The 12,162-nt window shown below is 37.2% G+C and overlaps 2 long non-coding RNA genes across 4 annotated transcripts; one reads left to right on the top strand and one right to left on the bottom strand.

Moving 5' to 3' along the window:
• Positions 1-649: 649 nt before the first annotated feature.
• LOC109107144 lies at positions 650-5,545 on the bottom strand. Of its 2 annotated transcripts, none has more exons than XR_006157829.1 (3): positions 5,343-5,545; positions 4,246-4,304; positions 650-692 (listed from the first exon to the last, which is right to left on the bottom strand). It is a non-coding gene; the product is annotated as an uncharacterized LOC109107144 (long non-coding RNA). The 2 variants fall into 2 exon arrangements; XR_006157830.1 differs by having other exon boundaries at positions 653-692; positions 4,261-4,304.
• Positions 5,546-9,236: 3,691 nt separating this feature from the next.
• Positions 9,237-11,792, top strand: LOC109107785. 2 transcript variants are annotated; one of them, XR_006157823.1, is made up of 4 exons: positions 9,237-9,255; positions 11,067-11,134; positions 11,254-11,373; positions 11,514-11,792. It is a non-coding gene; the product is annotated as an uncharacterized LOC109107785 (long non-coding RNA). The 2 variants fall into 2 exon arrangements; XR_006157822.1 differs by lacking the exon at positions 9,237-9,255 and having other exon boundaries at positions 10,990-11,134.
• Positions 11,793-12,162: the final 370 nt, after the last annotated feature.

The raw sequence follows: 12,162 nt of genomic DNA, 5'->3' as shown, positions 1-12,162 counted from the left end.
CCTGAACACACTGTAAAAAAACGCGGTCTCTCTAGACACCACAGGCTCCACAAACAACAAGAAAAACAAACTGGGCACACCCGCACCACGAAACATAACAAACTGTTCCAGCCAATAACCGACAAGAAAGATTTGGGGGTGGGGTTTGGGGGGCTTAGTGCACACATGAGGAGGAGGGAGGGTCTAGCTAGCCTCCGTTTTGTTTGACAACAATTCAAACGTCAACAAGAAGTTACGACTCCCGGCATCGCTTAGAGCACCTTTAAGTATCTGTCTTTACATTCTGAGTAATGCTGAAATGTTTTAACTTAAATCAAGATACAGCTGTATGTGGGTCGCAGGTGTGTGTGTCGCATTGTACATTACATCGCGGCAGTTGTGTGTGGCCTTGCTATGATGACCAGCTGCATTGAGGGGTACTATCTCTGGGTATGATCTGCAATGGAAAATGGAGCATGGCCAGAGCAGGTACTGGTAATAGAAAATGCACATAGGCTTAAAACACGGTCAAGTCCTTCAGTCAAAAACAATAGAAGCTAAGTTCTTTCCAGTAACAAACAAACAAGTTCATATATAATCAGTATTAATATACAGATGTGAATGTTCATTTGGCAGATTGATATTCACCCACGTCCTTTCAGAATTCCATCAATGGCTATGATCCTCTGTAGTGGCTCTCACCAGGCCTTGTCCTGAAAAATAGATAAGATGCATCATGCTTGTAAAAATTCCTACACATCAACGGTGGCCACATTGTATTGTTTTCAATTTACACACAATGGCAACTTTGCCTCCTACCCTCACAGCATCGGCAGAGCAGAGCCATTAGGTTGCCGCTTAACAATAATTGCAGTTTGGAGCTTGAATGAAAATTGAGCATGAACAAACTTTGCCTCTATTAATGCTTCTAATGCAGGAACATTAAGGGGTTAAAATTTCTTAAAAGGGTTCAAGCTGCTCTGTAAATGTGATCAACGAAATCTTAAAACCACTTGTAAAACTGACTGTAATCAAGTGTGATTTTGGCACAAACCTTTGGCAAGAGACTGAGTTTAATTATTCTGACTCGCAGTACAATTATTGAATTTAGAGATGGGTCATGATTTTCGAATTTTCATTCATTGTCAAATGGAATAGTTTGTTATTATTGCAGAGTTTATAAAGTAAAATAAAAAGTAGAAAAGGTAAAAAATCTTCACATGTATTAAGCTGGAACCAACAAATGTTTTACATGAGGAATTACTATTATCAAAATAGTTAATCCCTCCAATAACAAAATAAAAGTCAAGTACTTCAGGAACACTACAAATGCACATGCACACATCACACACCATCACCAAGAGCATGCTTTCATGCCATAATTTTCCAAACCGCCTGTTTTACCACAAAGCTGACTTCATGATCGTGTGAAAGTTTAGTAGCGGCGCTCATAATTCAACAGCGGCGGTGCGCCGAATATAGGGGGAACACTGGTTTCTGTTACTTGCACGTCAGACTTTCTGGGCGCAGCACTTCTGTGAAAATCGAGTTTGACATTTGTAAATCGATTCAGAACCGTCCATATCGTGATGCATCTAAGAATCACTTTTGGGCCAGTCCTAAGTTAGTAGGGGTTGAACATTTCACCTCGATTATGTTGTGGCAAAAATTCACATTAAACATCATCACTGCGTATAAGAGACACTCAGAGTCAAATTAATAAAAGAAAGAAGTATTTATTCTTGCAAGAATAGGCCCAGTCGCCAACACAGCAGTTACCCTGTGGAGTGAGTGAGAATGCTTGAGTGGAGGAAGGGATGGTGCTCTGTCTGTCTGTCATCGGCCTGCTGAAGCAAGCTTAAACAAAATAATGATAATGAACCAAAACAACTAGGGCTGTGCGATTAATCGAAATCGTAATAAAATCACGATTTGAGGGTGCGCGATTTCTAAATCGCTTTATAGCATGATTTTCCACGGTCCCGACCTCCCGCAGTATGCTATCCAATCAAATCAGAATGAAGCGCACCTAAGTAGAGTGCGAGAACAGAACAGACTGGGCATATGCCTAACTCCAGGTTCACACACTGTCTGTGATGCGTATTTTTTCAGAGCCCATGTTAATGAATCAGACCTTCACACTGCACGCAGTAAAAGATGAACAGAAAAGATTAGAAATAGAAAGGTGCGAAAAGAATGAATATCTAGCGCATGAGCATAGAGAGAGTTGTGAGTGAGTGAGAGGAGACATGTTTTAAGTGCGCGCACTCTCTCCGGACGAGAGCAGCGTGTATCTGAGTACGCGTGTCTGGTTTTGTGTCAAAGAAAAGGAAATCTGCGTGCGAGTGGATAGATTCCTCGCGCATTATTTTAATCTGCTTTTGCGTTACAATAATGCGCTCTCGCTGCTGCTTCTGCACCGCATACACATACTGTATACGCACTGCAAACGGAGTACGTGTGAACCTTGGGCAATAAATATATTTCAGCACCTGAGGCACCGCTACAATGAGCTCTATGACCAATGCATGGCAAAGAAAAAAAAAAGCCCTGGACACAGGTTTTATTTTATTTTATTTTATTTTGCCATATGTCTATACATTTTGTTTGACATCTTTATTTAGTGATTATTTTGACTTATGTCTGTTCTAGAGGAGTTACAACTTTTTGATAAAGCTCTCATTGGTTTTCTTTTGGAAATATGTTTCAAATTTATGCTGAATGCATTTATGACTGTAAAGCATGTCTGTGTGTGTCAAAATCGTGATTAAAATCGAAATCGCAAAATTGATCAAAAAATCGTGATAGATTGTCTTTTTTTTTTAAATTTGTGATTGAAATCGAAATCGAAAAATTTGTCTTTTATTAGTTATAGATATTGGTGAACAGATATGCTTTGAAACTGATTAAGAGACTATGTTAATTAGGTAAAACCTAAAGAAAATGTGAAGTAAATATTTTTAGAGCTAACTGCTATAAAGAAAACTTTGAGTGTGTGATGTGACTGCACTTTATGTCTTGTATGTGCTAGTTTGTTTGTGTGGATATTGTGTCATTAACCTCTGGAATGAGTGTTTTATCATTACAGATGGGTTAAGTGAAATGACAAACTTTAAAGAAGGCGATAATTCTGAGTCAATCTGATGAAAAAGACACAGATCATGGGGGACGAGCTTTAAGTAGATTGGTCATCAAGCTATGTCTGTTGGTAATTACTTTTGTCATTTATGATGTGGATTTGAATACTTTCTGGATCAGTTTAAAGGGATACTCCACTTTTTTTTGGCTCATTTTACAACTCCCCCAGAGTTAAACAGTTGAGTTTTATCATTTTGGAATCCATTCAGCCGATCTCCAGGTCTGGGGGTACCACTTTTAGCATAGCTTAGCATAATGAATTGAACCGGACAAGACCATTAGCATCTCTCTCAAAAAAATGAACAAAGAGTTTCGATATTTTTCCTATTTAAAACTTGACTCTTCTGTAGTTACATCGTGTACTAAAACCGACGGAAAATGAAAAGTTATGTCATATCATTACGCCTGCTGCACTCATGGTACAGCAGCAAAGTTTCTTGATTATTACGCAGGAATGAGAGTATAGTTCCTAGCCATATCAGCCTAGAAAAACTCAACTTTTTAACTCTGGGGGAGTTGAAAAATGAGCCTATTTCCAAAAAAAGTGGAGTATCCCTTTAAGTATTGGTGGCATGCACTTCTGTCCATACAAACTCTGCTGTTCTGCGCTCTAGTCAGAGATTACTCCAGGAACACTTTAGTAGGCCAAGAAGAAGCAAATAAATGTATTAAGTATAACGAGGTTAGGTTCCTTCAACTGTCCATCCTATTAAAAATGGCCAAAAGAGTATTGTATTTCGCCAGATTTAATAGTGTAAAAACATATGTCAAGCGCGAATGAGAACCGTTTCGAGAAAACAAATACAGCAGAAAAAAAAGGAATATTCGAATGTCAAATTTTCAAATCAAATACCAACCTACTGAACGAATATTCGAATATTCTAGTCCAGCCCTATCTACAATATTCACTAATGACAGTAAAGTAGACCATTCTAGGTCAATTTACTGCAGTAATTCCTCTCCTCAAACAGTAGAAAATGCATTGAACACCTGACTATGCATGAAAAAAAAAAAAAAAAAAAAGCCTGATTATGCATGAAAAAAACCCTGTCATAAACCTGAAAACCGGCATAATTACCTTGATATAAATTTTTGGTCAAAACGCAGAGAACTAATTCAGCGACTTACTTGTCAAACACTCACCCAGAAGTTGTTGAAGTAAGTTAACTAGTCCAATCTGTCAAAAACTATGGATAAGGAGGGACATGAAAGTTCATGTTAAATCGTTATTTTCACTCACGATGAGTCTGGTTCACTATAAAGGAGAACAAACTTAGTCAGCTGAGAAAGTTAAAAATCCAGGCATGTGTATAACTAGGAGGTAACGTTACGTTACGCGCAGGTTACAGGTAAAGTATTTACGTTACCAGTAATTTAACGTTACTTTAACGGTAGGAGCAACGTAGCGTTATAACGTTTCCTAGATTAATAGTATTCATATCAAGCTAACGTTAATGTTAACTGACTGAATGTGCCACTGCTAACGTGCCACTGAGACAAGTCTTTGTCAGGTCCTAACTTAACATTACGTTAACTAAGTTAAACCATAGACTGTATAAAACAAGGTCCCAACCTGCAACAGCCTTTTATTTAACGTTAACTTAACTGTTACGTGTTTGCAAGAGGCAACAGTAACTTGTAAGATGTAACGTTAAGTTAACAGCTAACGTTATTAAATTAATGTTAGTCAACCACAGGTATTTAACGTTAACGTTATGATGGCTGATGCATGTTTCACATTCAGGGCTAACGTTAATAACGTTTTAACTTTATTAGGACCGGCATAATGTTACATTTGCTAAAGCTAGACAGACTTTTATAAGGTTAATACATAATGTAACGTTACAAACGGCGAGTTTTAACGTTAGTGCTGCTGACTCGACATAATGTTAATGTTAACTTACATATTAAAATTGTAAAATGTATAAAAAAAAGCTGCCGCACTTAACAAGCACTTTTGACATTGTGAGGAAACATTTAAATATATATATTATTTATATGAAATTGATTAAAATTGTAAAAACGTTTGCCATTATAACATTCACACAACATGAACTGAGTAATGTCATCTTTGAGACTGTTAGTTATTACATGATTAAAAATGTAAACATACACTTAAAGCATGGCAATCCCATCAGAAATGTGTATCATAGCAAGGGAAGCACACAAAAAAGCCAATTGGTACACCAAAATCAAATAGCCCTATCCCCATCAAATAATTTTACCTGCAGCCGCATTTATCCTATTATGACACGTCTGAGGGTCTTTCCCTTAATGGTGTCCAGTGATTAAAGAAAGGACTGATGAAGGTGACATGAATCTCCCCTTTCAGTGCGCCACTTCAGCAGAAGAAAGACAAAAGGACAGAAAGTTACTCAGACTTTCTATCAGTAACAGTATGAAAATCATACTTAATACTATCCTAGTGTAGGTTTTTCGAACAGTACGTGGGGTAAAATTGACTTACGTTGGTGAATCAGGGGTCTTTCTGTTGGGTGTTCTTCCCCGATAAAAATCTTATTCCAATGGTTGATTATAAAAAAAAAAAAAAAAAAAAGAGTAAACAAATATCTTTTCAATATCGTTATCAGTGTTTGAAGAGGTTATGTAAACATAATTCTAAAGAATAAATGACGGTTTTATCACTTTACTCATTCCCACGCTTTTTTTCCTCTCATGCGTTTGAGTTTTAAACTAACGTTAGCTGACAACATAAACACATAACGTTAACTTACCAACAACAAAACACAGCAATGTCAGATGGTACTAACACATGAAATACATGCTAATATCGCTACGCTAATAGTGAAGCAGTACAAAAACACACACAGAGATAACTTGTTTATCTTATGAGGTTGCAGTAACGTTAAGATGACAGTTAAGTTACCCGTGTCCCTAAACGTTAACGTTAGACTGTTAAGGACTGAAAAAATTTTTCTTACCTGATATCGCCAGTATTTACAGACCACGTACGACCCCTTCCTCTGTTCACATTCCAGCTTTTGATCTTCATTGACATATCAACTAAAATTCGCTCAAAATGTAAGAATTCAACAGGCAGATATAAAATAATCCAGGTCTGACCGAGTAATCAACGCAAAGCAGCTGCTCCGACCGAAAGTAACGGACATATTTTCAAATTTAAAATAGGCGCGCAGAGCCGCGCACATTCTCATTGGACAGTTTCCTGGAAAACAGACAGATTAACCAATCATGCTCAAAGTAAAACGGCGAAACAACCAATAACAATAGCAATAGTTTGCGCGAGTTAACATAGCGGTGTATTAAGTTTTATTTGCAGTCTGTATTATTATTTAATTAATTGGTCAAATGACATGACAGTGTATGAATACAAATGTAATAATGCAATGTAAACTGTTAGGTGACCAGACAAAATTGTAAATTCACACAAAATCAAGGCAAAAGGTTTCTGCTGCACTGCTCTCTTGAGGGTGAAACTATTATTGTTAATAATGATAATAATTATATTTTAACATATACATTGAAGAGCTGTTATGATCAAAAAATCATTAAATGCTAATTAATTATCATAATACGTTAAAAGGCAGAAACACTTCTAAATCAACGTTGAATTTTTTACAAGATCTGTACGTCAACATAATGTTTTCAACAACATACAACATAAATATCTATATGCAGTGAGGGCCTTGAATTTTGTTGAATATAGATTGATTTTGTGTCTTAATGCTTCAACATTTTTAAAGTGTCAATATAGTCTATGGTCAATATATATGATAACAGAAAAACACTGTCAGGGCAGCATTTCAAACAGACCACTTGCCAGACAGCAGCAGCTGAAACAGTCCACGGGTGGGGGTTGAAAATGTTTCCACTCATTTTTTTTCTCTGCCACTTATGAAATTTTTACAGAACACTTCAGAATTGTAAACACTGAGTCAGCGCCCGACAGTAGAAACACTGGATATATGATGCATAAACAATCACTGACTATTCTTGATTTATATTAAACTTAAGCTGTGCAATTATTTCCTGTACAATAACTGTATATTTAGTTACACTGTGCAACAATACCTCCTGCTGTATTCATCCATCTTTCAAGGCAATATTTTAGATCTGTGTCTGTAGTATAACACACAGTAATTATGTTCAATTTTTATTTACAGCATATCTGCATGAAAGGTAGCCTACATAGCTGTTTTTTTATTTTTTATTTTATGTATATATTTTTATCTATCACTCTTGTATCTGCACTTGTTGAATCTTAAGCTGATGTGGCCAGCAAAGTTTATCTTTGCTTCTGAAAAATAATATTTCTTAATTGTGTATTTCTGCATTGGTGGCAGGGGACTTGGAAGTTTTAAATTTACCCTGTATTTGATAGGTGTGAGGTGCTAATTTCATTCCTGTCTGCATGCCATGTAACTGACATCAGAAGCCAGAGTTGATAAGACACTACAGACGCAAAGTAGGTACTGGGAAAAGAGCCCCAGGCCAGCATCTGTAATAGACTTTGGTGCTCATGGGCCCAAGGACTCCGTGACAGTGGGATGAAGATCGCAAGATGGCTATTAATGACTGAAGTCAAAGACTTCTAACATGTCAGGGTAGTGCAAGCTTGTTTTACTCCATTCAGGCTGTCTGGCTCTGTGGCTGGCTCTGTGGCTGTCTCTGTTCTAAATGCCCTCTGTGTACTGGTATTGGCATTCTGTATTTAGGCTATGTTAGGGGAGTGGGCCTATGCATGATGTGAACTGGCTGCATTGTACTTTTGCCAAATCATTCCTCTGACCAAAACATGATGATCATATAGTGGGATGTTGTACAATCATAAACATTCACTGATGAGTTTATCACAGACTTGGACATGTGCACCATGCACTTTTGGACTAAAACAGATAAATCAAATCAATGTTTTCTTTGCACCAATTTTTAGGTGAAAAGGTGAAAGGATTTTCATTTATATATATAAAAAAAAAAAATCTTTGGGCAAAAAAAAAAACTTAATTAGGTTAGCAAATGCTGTTATGCTATTTTTTCATAACACTAGCTAAGCTTTACGTTTTACGCACCTAATCGCACTTACTCTTAATAACAGTAGCTCTGTTTATAATGATGACTTTAGTTGTCAAGGCACAAATTGCCTCTCTGAGGACATTAAAGTTTTCTAAGTCTAAGTCTAAGGTAACAAGCCATTGTTCAATTTGTCTTTTATTGATATTTTTTGCTAAGTTACTGTGTCCCTTATCTTTCTGTTTTTGTATATTATAGAGAATCCAGATACAGCAGGACTGGAGGATTTGTGAAAACAGGAAAAAAGTGTGGTCAATATGTCAGTTGTGTCATGATTACCAATGTAAATAATTTGTTAATACGTTAATTTGTTAATATGTAAAATGTTAATAATTGCACACATTCGGTTCGCTTATATGTTCCCAAGCATTAAAAGGTACATATATGTACCTTTTCTTTTAAAGGTTAAGGTACAATATCAAGAGCCAGCCGTGATTGGCTGCTTGATTTTCAAATTAAAAGAACGTCCAGTTGGCGGTCTTTCTTTTGGCAGAGATGAAGTCATAGCACGTTACAGGGCAGTAAAATCAGCAGTGAGCAGTGAAATATTTGCAGTGTTAAAAGTTATTAATTCCCAAAGATTTGAATTAACAATCCACAGTGTTAAACAGTACTCGTGTTCAGTGTTGTTATATGGCGTAATTTCACTTTTACACTAAAAGTGCGAAATAAAAGACCCGCCGAATTGTCTGGACTCCGCCCTTCAGTGACTGCTGCCTCGCGAAGTGACAACGCCATCTTTTCTTCGAGCGACCCAGACGGTAAGCTGGACTGCTTTTCTCTTGATAAAAGTACACTGGAAAAACATTTTTGTTGATAATTTAACTCGAAATATGATTTGGTGGTGAGCACATTACTAACCGCGAGTGTTTTGTCAGGTTTAGTGTTAAGTTCATTCGTTAATTATGTTGGCTTGGCACAAGCCAACATACTGTTATGCTATTTAAACTTCTTCTTATTATTATTTTTCTGAGACTAAATTACTAAACGTATCTCCTCCTAGGGCTTTAAAGCCACAAGCCCCAAACTCGGCTGGGGTTACTGCGAATCTGGCGCTGAAGACTGAAGCTGCTAAAGTTATATTCGGTAGGTTTTCTACTAAAATGAGAGAATTCATCAAATGGTAAATGAATTTGTTTTTTAAAGCATTGAGTGCGGCGTTTCGCTGTTTCCATGCTTTGAAACGGTAATAGTGTGATGTTAAACATTACGCACTAACAACTTTTTTGTGACGCACAACACCGTGTAGAAGTGTCCGTCTCGCCGCTGCAGATGTGCAGTCTTTCTGCAGACAGAGCTGCTATAACGAGGAACATTTACCAAACATTTGATTGACGTTATCTAATGCAAAAGTCTGAAATTAGAGCACGTTTCAAAACTTCTATTCGCTACTGTCTTCCGTTGCTTGTTCTCAGAGCTGAATATCATGTCTGTCGTGTCGTCATATCTGCGTCAAGACACAAACACGCTTTCGTGAAGTGTTTCTTATGACAAGTAACGTTTCGTTTATGCAAGTATCGTGAAAATACGCAGCCCCGCACGTCACCTGTAGGAGAAAAACATACAATCCGTGGCGACGGTTTTGCAATCCGTCCCGTCAGTATGTAAACAGTACTCACGAATTCTTAAACTGTTCCCTCGGTTTAACAAATCGTGCCGGTTTATAAACTGACGGGACGGATTGTATGTTTTTCTCCTACAGGTGACGTGCAGGGCTGTGTCTGAAAGTAAGTTAAAGGTAGGTGAAACTGTAAATCTTCAGTTGTGTTTCAAAGATAACAAAAGTCTTGGCTGAGTAAACTGAAGAAATTTTCATTTTTTAACGAATCCTGTAATAAAAGTATATGGCCAATTGTGTCACCCGAGATGCGTGCTAATGCCAGGTTGTGAACAGAGCCACTAGCCGTGTTTCCACTGTCGGGCTTAAAGCGGGCGTGCTAGTGCGTGCCAGGGCCAGTCGCGTTTCCACTGTCACTTCCGGTGCTTGATCGTGCCTCGTCGGGGCTTCCTCGGGGCCAAGGCCAGGGTTTTTTGGCCCGACGGAAACCTTGGGCCAAAGCGGGCCAGCTGGGGCTAGAGGAGTGGTTATGAACAAAGGAGGTAAATGCAACCACTTGGAGAAATCAGACGTCAGCTTCTTATTCTCTATCACAATTGTGTATTTATTTAGCACCATATTTTATCTGTCATAAGTATTGTCTCGAGAGTTTAGCTCCACATAACATGTCATCAAAATATAATAATGATTTTTGTTCGGGAGCTTTTATAAAAATAGAGTTATTATCATTCATTCTAAATGTGACGTATATAGGCTACTGTGGCTACAAATAAACAGAAACAGTCTCGACTGAATAAGCAGGCTATTTTCATAAGCGTTAAAAATAAATAAAATAGAAATACATTTTTTTCTGTGTGATTAATTTTGAGTCCTGATAAATTAATTCATTATGATCAATGTATCACTTATAGTAAAACATCGATGCTTTTGAATTTGAATATTTAACAAAGCATGCAAACAAAAGGCCGCTGTTATCATGTTCGTTTTGTGATCGCACTAGTTCCAGTGACTTATTTCTGATTAGTTTTCTGATAACTTCTCTCTGTTGGTGAAACGATGGGGTTGCATGACGTTGTTCCTGAGAGGCGTGTAAAGGGCGGGTTTTAGTGACACGCAGCGGAGCTTCTGGCCCGACGGTGGAAACGCTGCGCTATTCTGGCCTTGTGCTACTGGCCCGAGGCTATTAGCCCCGCCCGGCCCGTTTTAAGCCCTGGCTCGCACTGGCCCGACAGTGGAAAAGCGGCTACTGTGTGACTACACAATCAACTTAGCAGAATGGTTCCTGAGAGAGATGTTGTCATTAATTGTTTTTTCTTTTTTCTTTTCTTTTTTTTTCAAGAAGCCAAGTTCCTGGCTTCTCCCAAGACTTTCAAGGATCCAATTGACCTCTGAATCAGCTGTTAAGAAGTATGAAACAGATTGTCTAAGTTTAGGCTATATGTCAGAATAAGAATATCTATATTCATGTTGTATCTATATTCTGTGTTCATGCATTTTTTGCTGAATTTGTCATATCGGTTATTTAGAATGGGACAGTTATATTGCTTCAATTGGTCTCCTACTTCATTTGATTCCACCATCATTACAAGGCTGCAAGGGATCTGGAAAAATGTCATCCTGTCAAGCTGAAAAACATCTTCAAAAAGGTACATTTGGACATTTCTGTCAATACCTATTGTCTGCCTCAAAATATTGCCAAATGGGTTGTATATGAAAAACACATTTAATATAAAAAAAATCAGTTGGAGAGCTGACCTTGAGTGTTACTTTTGTCTTTTATCTGCAGGCACTAACAAAAACAGCTTGATTGCAGAGAAGAGACCACACAGCCATACACGCTCACTGATGGGACGATGAGGAACATCATTCATGGATGCTACACAACTCAAATCTACACGTCATATTTGTTCATGTCTAGGTAAATTTGATGATTTTGTGTTTTATTAACTACTTTATGTTTCTGTGCAACACTTAATGAATGTGACTGACTAATTAACCTCTACACATCTGGTATATGCTTTAAAGTTGCCACTTTGCCCATTTGTTCAATAAATGTTGAAATGTATACATCTGTCTGAAGACTTTCTTGATTTTATGTCTATCCTTTTACATTAACTTTACTTTGAACATAATTAACATTATTTTTTTTGTTTGCACTGAAAAGAGGACATTATTAATTAAACAACAGCAGAGGTGTTAAATACCCCATAGTGTGAAATTTGAACAACAATAGCACGTGTAACACTTTACACTTGGAGTGTAATTTTTCTAGACATTGTTTAAAATGAAATGTAAAATGTGAAAATGAAAAGGATTTAATTAAATTCTGATTTTAATTCAGTGTGTGTGTGTGTGTTTTATATATATATATATATATATTAGGGCTGTCAAATGATTAATCACGATTAATCACATCCAAAATAAAGGTTTGTTTA

This window comes from Cyprinus carpio, chromosome B22 (genome assembly GCF_018340385.1).
Source record: "Cyprinus carpio isolate SPL01 chromosome B22, ASM1834038v1, whole genome shotgun sequence".
NCBI lineage: Eukaryota > Metazoa > Chordata > Actinopteri > Cypriniformes > Cyprinidae > Cyprinus > Cyprinus carpio.
The sequence above is the reverse complement of the archived record's forward strand: the minus strand, read 5'-3'. Positions and strand labels throughout refer to the sequence as shown.